This window comes from Ostrea edulis, chromosome 1 (assembly GCF_947568905.1).
Source record: "Ostrea edulis chromosome 1, xbOstEdul1.1, whole genome shotgun sequence".
Taxonomy (NCBI): Eukaryota; Metazoa; Mollusca; class Bivalvia; order Ostreida; family Ostreidae; genus Ostrea; species Ostrea edulis.
In genome coordinates, this window is record NC_079164.1 from 15,715,222 (window position 1) to 15,732,309 (window position 17,088).

A 17,088-nucleotide genomic window follows, 5' to 3' on the forward strand; every position below is an offset into this window, starting at 1 on the left:
CTCATTTACCGGCGCGAGCGGAATTCGAACCCGCGCCGACAGAGGTGAGAGGGGCCATGTGATTTTGAGGGCGATGCTCTAACCATTCGGCCATGAAGGCACTCGAAATGGTTTCTGCGAAATAGATGTAGGTTCAAAGTCTGAATGGGAATTAGATGAAATTCATGGGTCATAGCAACTTTTGGCTTCAAAAATATAGGAAAAATAGGACACCCCCCCCTCCCGAAAATAGACAAAACTAGGATTTTTAAAATGAAAACAGGACCTTTACAGGACAAATCTATTAACAACAGTTTGAAAAATGTGAAAGACTCCACCTCCCCTCACATCTGTCCACAATTACCTCCACACTTTACTTCAAAATACAAGAATATCAGATGGATGCTCACCCAATGAACTATTTCATATGATGAATGACTTGCACAATGATCAATAACTGTTGAAATATAGGTTTCTTTTACATAGATAAGATATATGTTGAGTGACATTGACCTTTCCAAAATGACCTCGAGTGACCTTTGTCTGAAAACCGTTTCCCTATTACTTATTTGTGTGATATATGATCAATACATGTTCAAATAAGGCATCATCCTTATATAAGGTATGTGCTCTGCATGACCTTGACCTTTCCAAAATGAGTGACCTTGGCCTTTTCCTAAATGACCTAGGTCCAAAAGTCCCTGTCTCAAGGAATATTTGTGATCAATTTCTGAAAAAGGTTTAGGAGATAGGAACTTTTATATTAAAAAAACCTGTTGAAATAAGGAACGTTTATGTTCTGAGTGACCTTGACCTTTCCAAAATGACCTTGAAAGACCTTGGTCCAAAAGTCCTTGTCTCAAGGAACATTTCTGATCAATTGTATCCTAGATTTAAGACTTTAAAGAACTAGATCAATTTTTATAGGACACCTATGTACCACGGTAATTTTGCAATGCAATTAAATTACAATTAATTGTAATTGGAAAACTGTTAAATTAAGAATAACTTCCAATTTATTGAAAATTTGTGTAAATAATTACACTCAATTACAATGGTATTTTTCGATTACAACTTTCCTACTTCAGATTGTTACACCCCACTCTTAGTTTAGTATGACGTATCTGATTAGTTCTTGTACCAATATAAAAATAGTTTGGTGTCTTGAAGAGGTCAGTATTCAAAAAGGGTTTGAAAGACTGTAACGATGGGTTGTTTTGTACTGATTGGGGTAATTTATTCCAAAGTCGTATTCTGCTCGGGAAAAATGAGTTATAGTAATAATTGTGTTCTTGTTTGGATTTCTTTTAGCGAATTGGTTTGCCAAGTATTGCAAGTGTGGTTTGTGCTTTCATGAATAATGTTTGTTAACTGGGAGACTTGTGATATATTTGTGTAATTTATTTTGTCGATGCTTTTCTCGACGCTTAGCAAGTGTCCCCCATCCTGAATCTTTATATAATACAGATCTGGAGGCCAATTAGTTTGCACCAGTAACTATCCTGCGGCTTCCAAATTTATGTTTTCAATTTTCTCCATCATGTTATTAGATAAATTATCCCGTATGATATCAGCATATTATGGTTAACGTCGGATAAATAAAAAACTAAACAGTTAGTGATGTTGTGATGTAAAAATACAAAACTAATGAGCGGACCCCCCTAAAATACCTGTTAATAATTTTTAATCCAACCAAAATGGAATATTTAACTACTGTGTATCTTAGAAAATTAACCAACCCATTCTCTGGTAGACACCTAGTCTCACAAGCATTTAAGTGTGAGAAATGCGTGCAACTTGTCATGGAATTGATAAAGATATACACATTAGTCGTTTCGGTATAATGAAAAGAGCAAAGTTTATCCTCCCTCAAAATTTTAATACCCCCCTTAAATTTCTTATATCAAAGAATCTGGAAGATTTTTTTTTAATATTGTACCAAGTCATACCTTCGATCTTTTCTTTTTATTTTCCACCCAAATCTCGAGATCGAGTTTTTAAAAAAATATATCTCCAACACGGTTTCTTCTGAGTGCATCATTTCTTAATTAAGTAGAAGTGGGGGACCAGTCTCATTTCACATACTCTGTACACAGAGTCTAGTTCCCACTTATAACAAACTTGACACGTCTTGTTCCCGCAAGTGTAATAAACTTTCTGTTGTGGATCATTGTGGTATATTAGTGATAAAACACACACGAGTAATACTGTATAATACCGTGCAGAAATCAATACTTAAATGTAGCATATAATATTTAAGAAATAGATGTTTATCTGCATTGTGGGATTATGTAACGATTGGCAACATGGGGAAATTATATAATCGGTGAAACCTAAAATATTCGCATTATTACTTTTTCAACAGAAAGATATAACACATCGAAATAGCGTAAAATTAGCATCGTTAAAACACTGTTAAGGTAGGTCCCTAGTCCTGGATCTACTTGTGATTTCTCAAAAATTTGAATTTAAATACTTAGATTGTTCATTTGAGGGTATGATAAAAACAAAAAAATGGGGGGTTGTCAGTATAATGAGTAAATTATGGTATTTTTATTATGTGTACCCCCATTTGTCAAACGGAAATATCAGAATTCATTGAAGAAGTCCTAGAATATGTCCATAAAATTTTGTTTGAGATATGACGCTGCAATGTTTTCCTCAAATATGAAATAAATATGTCTAACTAAATAATTAAAAGTTAAATTTTAACATAGTTTCAAGTTTTTTTAGTAATGGTGGTACAAAATTGAACTCAATGCAGGTCCTCTGTAGTCAAAAATACGGCACTGCAACACCACCAATATGAATATTTTAAAAATTTGACTTGTGATTTTTCATTCAAACTCACATATTATGTTCATATATGAATGCTTCTTAAAATACATTTAAAAAATCTGCCCTTTCTCAGCATAATATTTTCACAGCATCTCAATTTATATTTACATTTTTTGGCCAAAATAGCCATTTTGAAGATGATTTTCACATAATAGAAGATAACAAATATATAACAAGATAACAAATATATAACAAGTGCAGAATTGTTTTATTTAATTCCACAAGTGCATGATTGCATATCATGAATTTTTTTAAAATTAATTTACAGATAATTTTAACATGTAATACCCCTGTATATCAGTTAAAACAAATATGTACCTCTGGTTTTATGTGTGAATTAGATGATAAAAAATGGAAAGAAGATTGGAGTCATAGTCTACTTAAATATAGGTGATGAAGTATTATTGTATTCATTTTACTAAATTAAAACAAAACATCCAAGTAAATGTATAAACAATATAAATCCACCCAATAATAATAGTACATGAAACAATACCGGAGTTCGATCTGGACATGACGTCACGCTACTAGACCCCTACTTTAAACGTAAATAATTTGTGTTTTTGATTGTTAAAATAAAAAATGCTACATTTTGAATATTGAAGTTTTCGTTAAAGTTAACAAGAGACCCACAGGCCTTATTGGTCACCAGAGTACTAGTGAAAAGGTTTCACTACTCCCAAGGGCTATGAAATCGAGAAAAAATTTCCTGTTCTGAATATCTAAACTAAATTTTAATGTTCAGCAACAATATAAAACAAGACGTGTTCTTAAAACTTCAATGCCCTCAAAAGTGCATATACTGATAAAAGGTGGCTTTAAATAATATAATAGATATACATGTATTAACATTAAAAGACATGACTAATTTGGACCCATCCTAGAGTCAAAACCCTGGGTTGTAAAATTCACCATTTTTGTACATCTTTTTCTGCTATTCCTATGTATGCATATACAGTATCAGCAAACACATGAATAATATATACTAAGTTTGGCCCCACCCTGGGGTCAGAACCCCTACCCCTGAGATCATCAAATTTACAATTTTCGAAAAGGATTACCTGTTCTTTCTAAATATCCATTTAGTTTCAAATTAGTATCAATAGCACTAAAGATGTTATCTAAGTGTTTTACACATAAACACTATATACTAAATTTAGCCACGCCCTGGGGTCAAAATCCCTACCCTGGGGATCATGAAATTTACAATTTTGGTAGAGGCCTTCCTGCTCTACATCACTATGCATTTAGGTTTTTCTTATACATGTGCGGTTCTAGAAAAGAAGGTTTTTGAAAATTTGTCAACTTTGGGCAGTTTTTCCCCGCCCCTAAGGCCCCAGATGTGCAGGAGTCCTGAAATTTACAATTTATGTCCCCCTTGTTTCAAAGATGCTTCATACCAAATTTGAGAAGAATTGGAATGGTAGTTAACAAGAAGTTCAAAATTTTTATTGTTCATACATTTAATAACTTACCAATTTGCCCTCACCCTAATACCAAAACCCTTAACCCTGGGATCATCAAATTTACAATTTTCGTAAATGACTACCTTCGCTTTCTAAGTATCCATTTAGTTTTAATTTAATATCAATAGCACCAAAGAAGATGTTATTTAAGTGTTTTACACATAAACACTATATATTAAATTCGTCCCAGCCCTGGGGTCAAAACCCCTACCCCGGGGATCATGAAATTTATAATTTTGGTAGAGGCCTTCCTGCTCTACATCACTATGCATTTAGTTTTTCTTATACGTGTGCGGTTCTAGAGAAGAAGATTTTTGAAAATTGGTCAATTTTGGGCAGTATTTGCCCCACCCCTAGGGCCACAGGATTGCAGGAGTCCTGAAATTTATAATTCATGTCCCCCTTGTCCCAAAAATACTTCATACCAAATTTGAAAAGAATTGGAATGGTAGTTATCAAGAACTTAAATATGTTCAATTGTTAACGCACGACGACTGACGACAACCAATTGCAATAGGTCACCTGAGTTTACTCAGCTGACCTAAAAATAGCATATTTCTCAATAATTAAATCTACCTACTGCATATATTGCTATGTCGATTCCATTGATAAAGAAATTTCTCTTCACTATTTGCATCAATTCAAATATCCATTGTACTTCGCCAGGCGTGCTCGCCACCAGCAATAGAAATTACTGATTGCATTTGAACCTATCTAGTAAAAGCGTTTCACAGTCTGAGCAACAATCATGTACAGATACACACAATATTACAGAATTATATATCCCCACCTCTCGTGTGTCCAGGGGTCCGTGTTTGCCCAACTATCTATTTTGTATTGCTTATAGGAGTTACGAAATTGATCACTGTTCGTTATATTCACCTTTCATATATATATATATATATATATATATATATAGATATAGATAGATAGATAGATAGATAGATAATAAGTCCTTAATATAGGCAAAATATAGAAAAGAAGTGATAGGTTGAAAATTTCATATTTAAGCCGAAAAGGCTTATACATGTATATACATGTAATTATGACGTTGATGAATCCCCACCCTGAATGTAAAATGACAAATTCTTTACTGAGATACTATGGCAACAGTCCATGCGTGGAACTTTAGACAAGATTTGACACTAAAGCAGCTAATACTACATTGAAATGATGGCTGATGATGATGCCATGCTCAGAAAGTCAATATCGGTTTCATTAAAAAGCTGAACAAACATGGATCATCGGCTGGTCACTGACCATTTTTAAACGTGTAACGACTTACTGGTCATCTTAACAATCGCATTATAAACGGAGGAATTTCCTCCTAATGTCATGTTTATTAGTAAGTCGGCATACCATTACAAACGGTAGGATGGACTCGACGTACGCATAGCGTGACTATATATATAATTCCATTTATTGGCAAAAAGCAAAGCAATCAGAAAAGGAAATCATTATATTAACTGAATGTATGTCGCCCCGTTAACTGATTCGTTTGACAGAGAATCATATAACAAGCTTCTTAGAAAATAAATCTCTGTATCGGCACCGTTTACTTCCGGCTAGTTTTAAAACTGCAGTATTTCAGATTTCACATCTCATGAGTTTTGCTTGAAACCATAGCTTGAATCAATGGTCAAGAAATGAAAATAAAGTATAATGTATTTTTGTTTTCTCTTTTTACATATCCCAAAAGACCGGATATAATTAATTATCAATGGATGTTTGTTAGCCAAAAGTTACCCTGCTCTCGACCTGTGCCCACCAGACTTCAAGACGAAGCCAAGAACTTGATAAAATATGCATTTGCAATCCTCTTCTGCAATTTCAGTTTTTAATCATTTCTTGAGGCTGGCTCATCTCCGACACCCTTGGAGTGTACCTCTGAGAATCCCCATCTGGGTCTATATTTTATGATATTAGGATTATAAATCACCTCAGATTCCAATACCAACTCTCATTTGTCGTCATCCGCAGATATTGGCCCGCTGCGATTTTAATACGATTTTCATGACGTATCGTTTGTTAATCCTATCTTGTTTTGTCGCTTTGTTTTTCTGTCATACATATGCGGGGTTTAAGAAAGACGAATAGCATGACTAAATTACATGCATTGAAGTTAATAGGATGAAATCGCTGTCGTTCACTTATCATGAAATTCTGAAAGCAGTAGACAGATATTTCTCTAGAAATGAAAATAATTATATTTCATGGGTATGGAAATTTAAGTTGTTATTTAATCTAATTATTTTGTACTCACTTTCTGAGATTTAACCCCGAAATTCTAAATGCAAACCTATCATGCAATCTGTTCGCCTTATTCCCACTATTGTACAACCTGTCCCCGTGTTGCTGTAGTAATATCTACATTCTGTTTTCTGCCGCTGGACTGAATCCCCATTAGAAATTAGCCACTTCACTCCTAAAGTAAAATTTAGACACCCATATACCTATCTTCTGTATTCCTATAACGAAATTTACTGAATCTACTCCAATAATAAAATTAATTAAGTCGAAACATGGATTTAAGTCTGAGATTTCGACTGCTCAAATGTAAAAGAAAACAACTGAAACTGAAGTTTGAGATTTGTTCAAGAAACCCAGGCCAGGTTATTTTTATGTCTGACAGACGACCTTAACCTCCTATTAAACTATTGAGTCTTTTTATCACTTTAAAAAAATATGCATCATCAAAAGAATTCCTTGGGACCGGAAATGAGAGACGGGTGTCTAGGATGATACCTCAAATAGAGCACCTTTTAGAATAATGTTCACTAATCTTTTTCATCTATCCCCACAAACAAAACGGAAGTTCTAAACGAGAGATGCTCAGGATTCAGTTGTGTTTGTAAAGTAAAGTGATCCTCAGTGATTTTCATTGTTTGAAAAATTAGTCTTCAAGGTATTGATGGGGGGAAAAAATCCGCGCTGTTAAAACTTTGAAGTTATTGATTTTCAATCGTCTTTTAAAGAAAACAGAAAATATATTGCTGGTACTGAAATTTCATCGTGTCGTTATAGACCCTGCATGGCGACGTTCACCAAGTTCATGGTCTTGTTGAGTTGGGTGATATTACATTAGAATCAGTCTGATACATGTCCATGAATCCTAATTTCTCTACACTAATATCGCTCAAAAATCATTAGACGAGATCATTGTAAAATTCACCATCCAGGGTCTACAACACAATGGAATTTTAATACCAGCATTACATTTTCTTTACACAAGAAGATTGGAAATCAATCACAGACTTTTAAACTTAGCCTGAGAAGGAGTGTGTGCATACTGAATGACAGAATATGAATGAGAAGAAGGAATGAAGTGAGACTATTTGAGGCGAATTTGAACACCCAGTACCGATATTTCTCCAGTTATATATAATCACATATGTATACTGACCAGTCTGGTCTGCGCTATGCCGAGGACACATATCCCCCCTTCCAATTTGTCTTACCTTATCTACACCAGCCTCTTTTCCAGGTGTCCGCACTCTTTTGATCAGAACATATTGAAAAATGTTAGTAACGATGGGGACAGGTATTTCACAAGGTCAGGAAACCCATCAATGGGGTTAATTACGCTGCGCATCATAATCCACTCGTTAACCTTCTCACTCATTTATCTCTGTCGCTTTCGGAGATTCTAAGTTAATGAAGAGCGCACCAGCACTGCGCGTCTCCCCAACCCGATATCACGGTCAATATACCACGATCATCTCAGTGGAGCTATCAACTTACGCCGTTCTGGCTGTGACATGCACATATAGGCTTATTATCGCCATATATGTAAACTAATATTGTTATAGCCGTGAAATACATACACAGGCTCATCTTCTCCGTATAAATAAAATTGTCATTTTTGCGGAATATACACAATGAATTAGATGTGTTATCGCTGTATAATTAGACTATGTTGTTATAACTGTGAAGAGGGTTAATATAGCTGTGTAATTAGACTATGTTGTTATAACTGTATAATTAGACTATGTTGTTATAACTGTATAATTAGACTATGTTGTTATAACTGTGATAAGAGTTATTATAGCTGTGTAATTAGACTATGTTGTTATAACTGTATAATTAGACTATGTTGTTATAACTGTGATAAGAGTTATTATAACTGTATAATTAGACTATGTTGTTATAACTGTGATAAGAGTTATTATAACTGTGTAATTAGACTATGTTGTTATAACTGTGATAAGAGTTATTATAACTGTATAATTAGACTATGTTGTTATAACTGTGATAAGAGTTATTATAACTGTGTAATTAGACTATGTTGTTATAACTGTGATAAGAGTTATTATAGCTGTGTAATTAGACTATGTTGTTATAACTGTGATAAGAGTTATTATAGCTGTATAATTAGACTATGTTGTTATAACTGTGATAAGAGTTATTATAGCTGTGTAATTAGACTATGTTGTTATAACTGTGATAAGAGTTATTATAGCTGTATAATTAGACTATGTTGTTATAACTGTGATAAGAGTTATTATAACTGTGTAATTAGACTATGTTGTTATAACTGTGATAAGAGTTATTATAGCTGTATAATTAGACTATGTTGTTATAACTGTATAATATACTATGTTGTTATAGCTGTATAATTAGACTATGTTGTTATAACTGTATAATAGACTATGTTGTTATAGCTGTATAATTAGATTATGTTGTTATAACTGTGATAAGAGTTATTATAGCTGTGTAATTAGACTATGTTGTTATAACTGTGTAATTAGACTATGTTGTTATAACTGTATAATTAGACTATGTTGTTATAACTGTATAATTAGATTATGTTGTTATAGATGTGAAGAGAGTTATTATCGCTGTATAATAAGACTATGTTGTTATAACTGTGATAAGAGTTATTATAGCTGTGTAATTAGACTATGTTGTTATAACTGTATAATTAGACTATGTTGTTATAACTGTATAATTAGACTATGTTGTTATAACTGTATAATTAGACTATGTTGTTATAACTGTGATAAGAGTTATTATAGCTGTGTAATTAGACTATGTTGTTATAACTGTATAATTAGACTATGTTATTATAACTGTATAATTAGACTATGTTGTTATAACTGTGATAAGAGTTATTATAGCTGTGTAATTAGACTATGTTGTTATAACTGTATAATTAGACTATGTTATTATAACTGTGATAAGAGTTATTATAGCTGTGTAATTAGACTATGTTGTTATAACTGTGGTAAGAGTTATTATCGCTGTATAATTAGACTATGTTGTTATAACTGTGATAAGAGTTATTATAGCTGTGTAATTAGACTATGTTGTTATAACTGTATAATTAGACTATGCTATTATAACTGTATAATTAGACTATGTTGTTATAACTGTGATAAGAGTTATTATAGCTGTGTAATTAGACTATGTTGTTATAACTGTATAATTAGACTATGTTATTATAACTGTGATAAGAGTTATTATAGCTGTGTAATTAGACTATGTTGTTATAACTGTGGTAAGAGTTATTATCGCTGTATAATTAGACTATGTTGTTATAACTGTGATAAGAGTTATTATAGCTGTGTAATTAGACTATGTTGTTATAACAATGAAGAGAGTTATTACCGCTGTATAATTAGACTATGTTGGTATAGCTGTGAAGAGGGTTATTATCGCTGTATAATTAGATATGTTGTTATAGCTGTATAATTAGATATGTTGTTATAGCTGTGTAATTAGACTATGTTATGATAGCTGTATAATTAGACTATGTTGTTATAACTGTGAAGAGGGTTATTATAGCTGTATAATTAGATATGTTGTTATAGCTGTATAATTAGATATGTTGTTATAGCTGTGTAATTAGACTATGTTATGATAGCTGTATAATTAGACTATGTTGTTATAACTGCGAAGAGGGTGATTATCGCTGTGTAATGGGAGATAGAAGTGAGTTGCGTTCCCCTGTTTCCCGCTAGGCGGCGATATTTGTCCCTTGTAATGGTTAATGCCAACTTTGATTTATTGAAATGAGTATTTGAGCATATTTAATCTTCCGGTATTTCTCCTTTTAAAGTATTTTAGATAGTCCAAATATTTGTTACGAAAACGGTACCCCAGTGCCAATATAATGGCTATCATTCCCTAAAAGAATACATATACAAAATATGAGGCGATCCCAATTGGGTATAGATTATAAATGGAATGAAATTCATTGTAGTTTTATATACAAATTGTATTTTAATACGATATGGTTTATATTTACCGAGTGTTGTACTACGGTGGGGTTGTGGAACTTGTCATCCCGAAATTCCTCGCCGATAATTTGTTTGTATTATGTATAATTAATGTTATCGGCATATCGGTATTTAGCAACGCCATCACGAAACCCGTAATATAAGCAATCGGCGATCTACATTCTCTAAGCAAAGACAAATGGCCATAATTGCGCCATATAGCACGTGTCCACTTTCAGTATGACTAGTTTATATGCTTTAACTGAAAATGGCGGGTGTTTACATGTTGTACGTGACGTCAACAATCCAGCCCGACGTCAATAAATACGTTGATCAGCTGTCTGCTAGAACAGAACTGGACAGGTTCATCTATCGCCAGCATATCTGGGAAACAGATGAATAGATGGGTAAATATTAATGGGAATCGCTGATGGGAGTTGATGTTTGTTTGGTATAACATGAATTTAATTTATATTCTTAACATTAGAGTTATCTATTTTGAAGGGTTAAACTTTATCCCATAGTTGTTGGGAGCCGGAAAAGTAACTTGGTCACATAAAATAGATTAGTAGTTTCTCCCATAGTTACTGGGAGAAGTTCTGGTGATCCATCAAATTCAACCTTTAATAATAAACTTTTTATAATCACTCCTGACTTATCCTTTTGTCCAATGTACAGACTTGGGAAACCCACAGTTGCGCAGGGGTACAGCATCCCCCCGCCACGGAAAACGCAACATATTCATGACAAAACAGATTCATATTGGTATACATATATATCTATAATGCATGCATGGATTTTCAGGCAAACGACAATTTAGATTAAAGCATGTGTTGAAAGGCATATACTGAAAAAATACTACTTGCAATTATATTTTTCATGATTGTTTTTCTTTTTACATGTTAGTTTTTTTTATTGGTCTCTCTCCAATTTCAAAAGCACATATATATTATGCTAATTACAATGAAAGTTGATCTATGCAACATGGCAACATAACTATAATACATATTTGACCCAACTTGACAGTTCATTTCAAATCCAAAGCTCTCTGTGCAAATTAATGAGTTTCTACACTATATGAGAAAGAAGTAAGTATCTCGCACATAAAAACCTGAGATTTTAATGTGCAAATACTACCCAAAGATTCTAGATTATTCATGGATACTGCTGCTCGGTTCAAAACCATTTTTCACTTCATTGTTTTACAACGTATTACTGCTGCATATTGTGTTGGGTTTAAAGATATTACGTAGTAATTACTATGAAATTTACAGTACTGTAAATTTCAGTAAGAGTCACGGGAACAAGTTTACAAGGTGTCTGCTTCAAAACCTGTTCTATTGAATTAAGAAACTCAAGCAATGAAGAGGTAAACAACTTTGTTATTATTCACATCGACTATGCAGTGTAGTATGTCATCATAAAAGCCCGGCTTTTAGTACTTTAAGTACTTTGATTTTCAATCGGTGCAGTGACTTTGCAATAGAAATACTAATGAAGAACTACATACGGTTTTATAAGTTAGTTTCAGTTTAAAAACGAATTAAGGAAAAGAAATGCAAGAATCTCAGGTCGGAGGAGAGAACTGTCAACAGGTGATGCGATACTCTAAACCGCATGAATTAAAAAAAAAAAAAACTTGTATTTTTTTCAACAGACTTGAAACATACGATAGAAATGCCAATAAAGCAGATAAACTTGACGCAGACATGACACTGCTTAATAACGACACATCCTCGGACGTCATTTCAGATACACGTCATTCTGTGGTTTGATTATCGGTACAACGCATACATATTTTGAAAAGTTTGATAAGAAGTTTTGTGTCACTAACAGGCGTAGCTTCCATTGTGGTAATGAAGTAACTGTCTCACTAGAATTTTCACAACCACCACCCCCCGCCCTTCATCAAAATGAATGCTGTATGTAATGCAAATAATCAATGATGTTGTTATGAAATAACGTACATTGAACATACAATTAATTCTCTACCAGCAAGCAATCTGCACATAGATTGGTTTCAATAGCACTTATATAAGTCAATTAATGTTTCATTAAGTTCCGGACTGAATTAACTTCAAAGAGATCAAGCTCTAATAAATAAACAAAATAGTCATATTTTTTTTTTAAGAAAAGGAAAATGGAGGATAAGTCTAAAAATACTGACAGGCGTTTTAATTATTTTACAAAGTGGAATAGGAAAGATTATATCACTTCGTTCTACACTACTATGTACTATGTCAGTTGCATGGTTCTTTGCCTTGCGAAGAGCATTTTCTACAATAAGATGTCTTATTATAATGAGCGTTGGATGAGGTCCACAATGAATGGTGATAGGCTGGTCGGTCTTGTTGTGCTGTTTATTCACAGAAATGAGACACTTTCACTTATTCTCGATAGATTTGCTGATTCCAAGAATGGACGAACTGGACAGTTAGAATTTTAGAGAAAATAAAAATACAGTTAAATCAACTTAATTTATGTCTGTTTAAATCTTGCACAATTTCAATATTTTTAACGCTAATAATTGCGATTCATAACAGGTGGAGTGGAATCTTTATTTATGACACCGGTGGAATTGGCAAAATTGTGTGTAGAAAATGTATGATTTTCACATTCAATATTCCTAGAATCCGTTTTTCGCCTCGATGGCGGGCCCCAGACCCCTTGCAGATGGTTGTGCTTCACTTGCTATCAAAGGCAAGCTACGACATCACGTGACTTGTGTTCCTTAAAGACAAATTGTTTCACCTTAAATGAATTCTTTAACAGAAGGATTGTGAGCACTCCTGCGATCCAAATATTGGAACGTGTTAGTGGGTTTAAAAACTTACTTCTTCAGACTTGCTTATCACGATTTTATGTAAGCCATTTCCAGTGATAGTATTAATATTCGTTTTTATGAAACCTTTTTGTATGTATTTTCTGTAGTTTAATCACGATTTTGTGTAAGCCAGTGCTAGAATTCATATTATTTTAATGAAACGAATATACATATATTTTTTTACACTGTTTTAGATATGTTCAATTTTTAATTGTAGTTTATTGTTGTTTTAATGAAAAGCGCTTAGAGTAATTTTTTTTTATTATATAATGCGCTATATAAATACTGTAAATAATAATAATAATATGTTTTAAAATCCAGGACTTGATTTGTGTCAAATCTATTGCTTGGCATTGTTTTATAATCCCATTTGACTCAATGTTCGGCTAAAATCAGTATGACTTCATTGTTTCACGGTTGTTTACAATGATGCGGGACCGGGACACGTAGCGACGCTACACTAGGAACGATAACTCACTGTTATCCCCATTAGACTTATGATGTTATAATTGCGAAGAGGTTTTTAAGGGCTCAATACTTACTTTAGAAAGAACCGGTAGATTATTTTACTAAACTTTTCCTCATTTATATAATCTCTTCTTTTCTTTCTCAGAGCCATAAATAACATACTCTGTATAAAACTGTTGTCATCAGAATAATGAGAATGCCTTTATCTTTAGAGAATAAAACATGAGACAACTTTCAGAATAAAACAGGTCTATCACATTAAAATGACTTTATGTTGTATTCATTCTGATTGTTGTACATAGTTTTCTTTCCTTTGTTTAACAGCCTTCATTCATCCAGGATTACACAAATTAACATAAAGCTAGTTTTCAGTGCGATCCTGTGTGAGAACATGCTGTCTTTTGATTTCGTTGATGGTAGGTACTCTTATTTCCGCTTCTGCCTCCGAACGAGAAACCAAAGTTGAACAGCGACATTGTCCATGTAGACAAATCACATCGGGGATCGGTATAAATCAGAAGGAATGTAAAACTAATATACAGTATATCATCTATCAGATATATATTCAATTGGAAAGGACGCCAATATTAAATTCAAACTTATTCTTATCGTGTTGTTCATTTGCTTTTAAACTAAAAATATACCGCACAGCAGTTGTCGTAAAGAAGACTTTAAATATGCCACCAGAGGGCGTATTTCAACTCTGGGTCGACCATCGAAATTTATTGAAAACAAAAGTAAAAACACCGCACGCGATAACTACCGTAGGTTAAAGAGTTACTATAAACGTGAATGGTATGTTAGTAATTTCAATTCTACACTTTGGTTTTATGGCTAAACATGGAATATTTTGAAACACCCACACGGGTACCTTGACAAAAATTAAACTAGACCGAACCAAGCTTTTACTAGTCCGTCCGACATATCTTAGTGCTGAGCCGCGAACTACAATCATTGCTGTATACTATGTTGGTATTGTTGCAACGAGGGTTAGTATAAAATCAAACTCTTTTGGGAAGCAGTGAAGAGAGTTCTTATCGCTGTATAATTAGACTATGTTGTTATAACTGTATAATTAGACTATGTTGTTATAACTGTATAATTAGATTATGTTGTTATAGATGTGAAGAGAGTTATTATCGCTGTATAATAAGACTATGTTGTTATAACTGTGAAGAGGATTATTATTGCTGTATAATTAGACTATGTTGTTATAGCTGTATAATTAGACTATGTTGTTATAACTGTGAAGAGAATTATTATAGCTGTGTAATTAGACTATGTTGTTATAGATGTGAAGAGAGTTCTTATCGCTGTATAATTAGACTATGTTGTTATAACTGTGATAAGAGTTATTATAGCTCTATAATTAGACTATGTTGTTATAACTGTGGTAAGAGTTATTATCGCTGTATAATTAGACTATGTTGTTATAACTGTGAAGAGGATTATTATTGCTGTATAATTAGACTATGTTGTTATAGCTGTATAATTAGACTATGTTGTTATAACTGTGGTAAGAGTTATTATCGCTGTATAATTAGACTATGTTGTTATAACTGTGAAGAGAGTTATCATCGCTGTATAATTAGACTATGTTGTTATAACTGTGGTAAGAGTTATTATAGCTGTGTAATTAGACTATGTTGTTATAACTGTATAATTAGACTATGTTGTTATAACTGTATAATTAGACTATGTTGTTATAGCTGTATAATTAGACTATGTTGTTATAACTGTGATAAGAGTTATTATAGCTGTGTAATACGTCAGTTTCGAGATACGAACTCTTCTGTATAGGAGGTGCATTTAGTGGAACTTTGAATGCCTAAGTGGGACAGAGTGGATATACAGCCAACGAGGAAGACGATGAAATGTATTAAAAGCGGCTTCTCTTTAAATGTGAAAATGTGGGAAATACTAAATACTATCGAAAGAAATGTTTTACCGAAGTGGAAACATACACACAATGTCATATTTGCAAGAAATATCTTGGATATGGTACTTATTACCAGCGAAATAACGTGATAGGATAAGAATTGTATGTATTTAATTACTCTCTAAATACTTATCACTTACTTTGTTTGTGTATCAATCGAATTCGGGTTATCAAACAGCGTGTGAAAAAACTTACTGAGTACATTCACTTACGCTGTGATGAATATCTGTCCCACCCCCACGTGTAAACAAATTCTTTCGCGCCTTACTATGTACGAGAGTTCTCCAAAGGGAAATAACTCGGACGTATCTCGAAACCGACGTATTAGACTATGTTGTTATAACTGTGAAGAGAGTTATTATAGCTGTGTAATTAGACTATGTTGTTATAACTGTATAATTAGACTATGTTGTTATAACTGTGTAATTAGACTATGTTGTTATAACTGTATAATAAGACTATGTTGTTATAACTGTATAATTAGACTATGTTGTTATAACTGTGAAGAGAGTTATTATAGCTGTGTAATTAGACTATGTTGTTATAACTGTATAATTAGACTATGTTGTTATAGCTGTATAATTAGACTATGTTGTTATAACTGTATAATTAGACTATGTTGTTATAACTGTATAATTAGACTATGTTGTTATAACTGTATAATTAGACTATGTTGTTATAACTGTGATAAGAGTTATTATAGCTCTATAATTAGACTATGTTGTTATAACTGTGGTAAGAGTTATTATCGCTGTATAATTAGACTATGTTGGTATAGCTGTATAATTAGACTATGTTGTTATAACTGTATAATTAGACTATGTTGTTATAACTGTGAAGAGGATTATTATTGCTGTATAATTAGACTATGTTGTTATAGCTGTATAATTAGACTATGTTGTTATAACTGTGATAAGAGTTATTATTTAAGAAATAAGATATCATTTTTGAATGTTGTTGGGATATGTCATGAAGTTGGTCACGTGATCAAATCCTATAACGCCCGAAGGGAGGGCGTTATAGTAGATTTGATCACGTACCAACTTCATGTCATATCCCAGCAACATTCAAAAATATTTTATTTCTTATATTTATATTTTCTATTTTGATTTGTGTTCTTACCGAGCTTCCATGATTATGTAGCAGATGATCAAAATAACGATCGTAGAACACAAAATATAGTTCGTTAGAGTTTTATCGAATAAAAAATTAGGAACAATATCAAAGAGAATATAAGATATAGATATTTAATTGAAAATGTTAAAACAAGACGAAACATGTGTAAAATAAAGGTAATTTAGAGCGTAAAGTTAACTGAAATGACAAGAAGAGCGGAGTAAACTACATCCGTGATGT

At 32.8% G+C, this 17,088-nt stretch overlaps 1 protein-coding gene across 1 annotated transcript in view; it reads right to left on the reverse strand.

Annotated features, from left to right (window-relative positions):
• The window catches only part of LOC125661822 (G-protein coupled receptor dmsr-1-like), a 35,851-nt gene extending 27,834 nt beyond the window's left edge, over window positions 1-8,017 (reverse strand). The window contains exon 1 of the mRNA XM_048893935.2: window positions 7,742-8,017. The gene's annotated coding sequence lies outside the window, so the exon portion shown is untranslated. The remainder of the gene's footprint in view (window positions 1-7,741) is intronic.
• Between the last annotated feature and the right edge of the window lie 9,071 nt (window positions 8,018-17,088).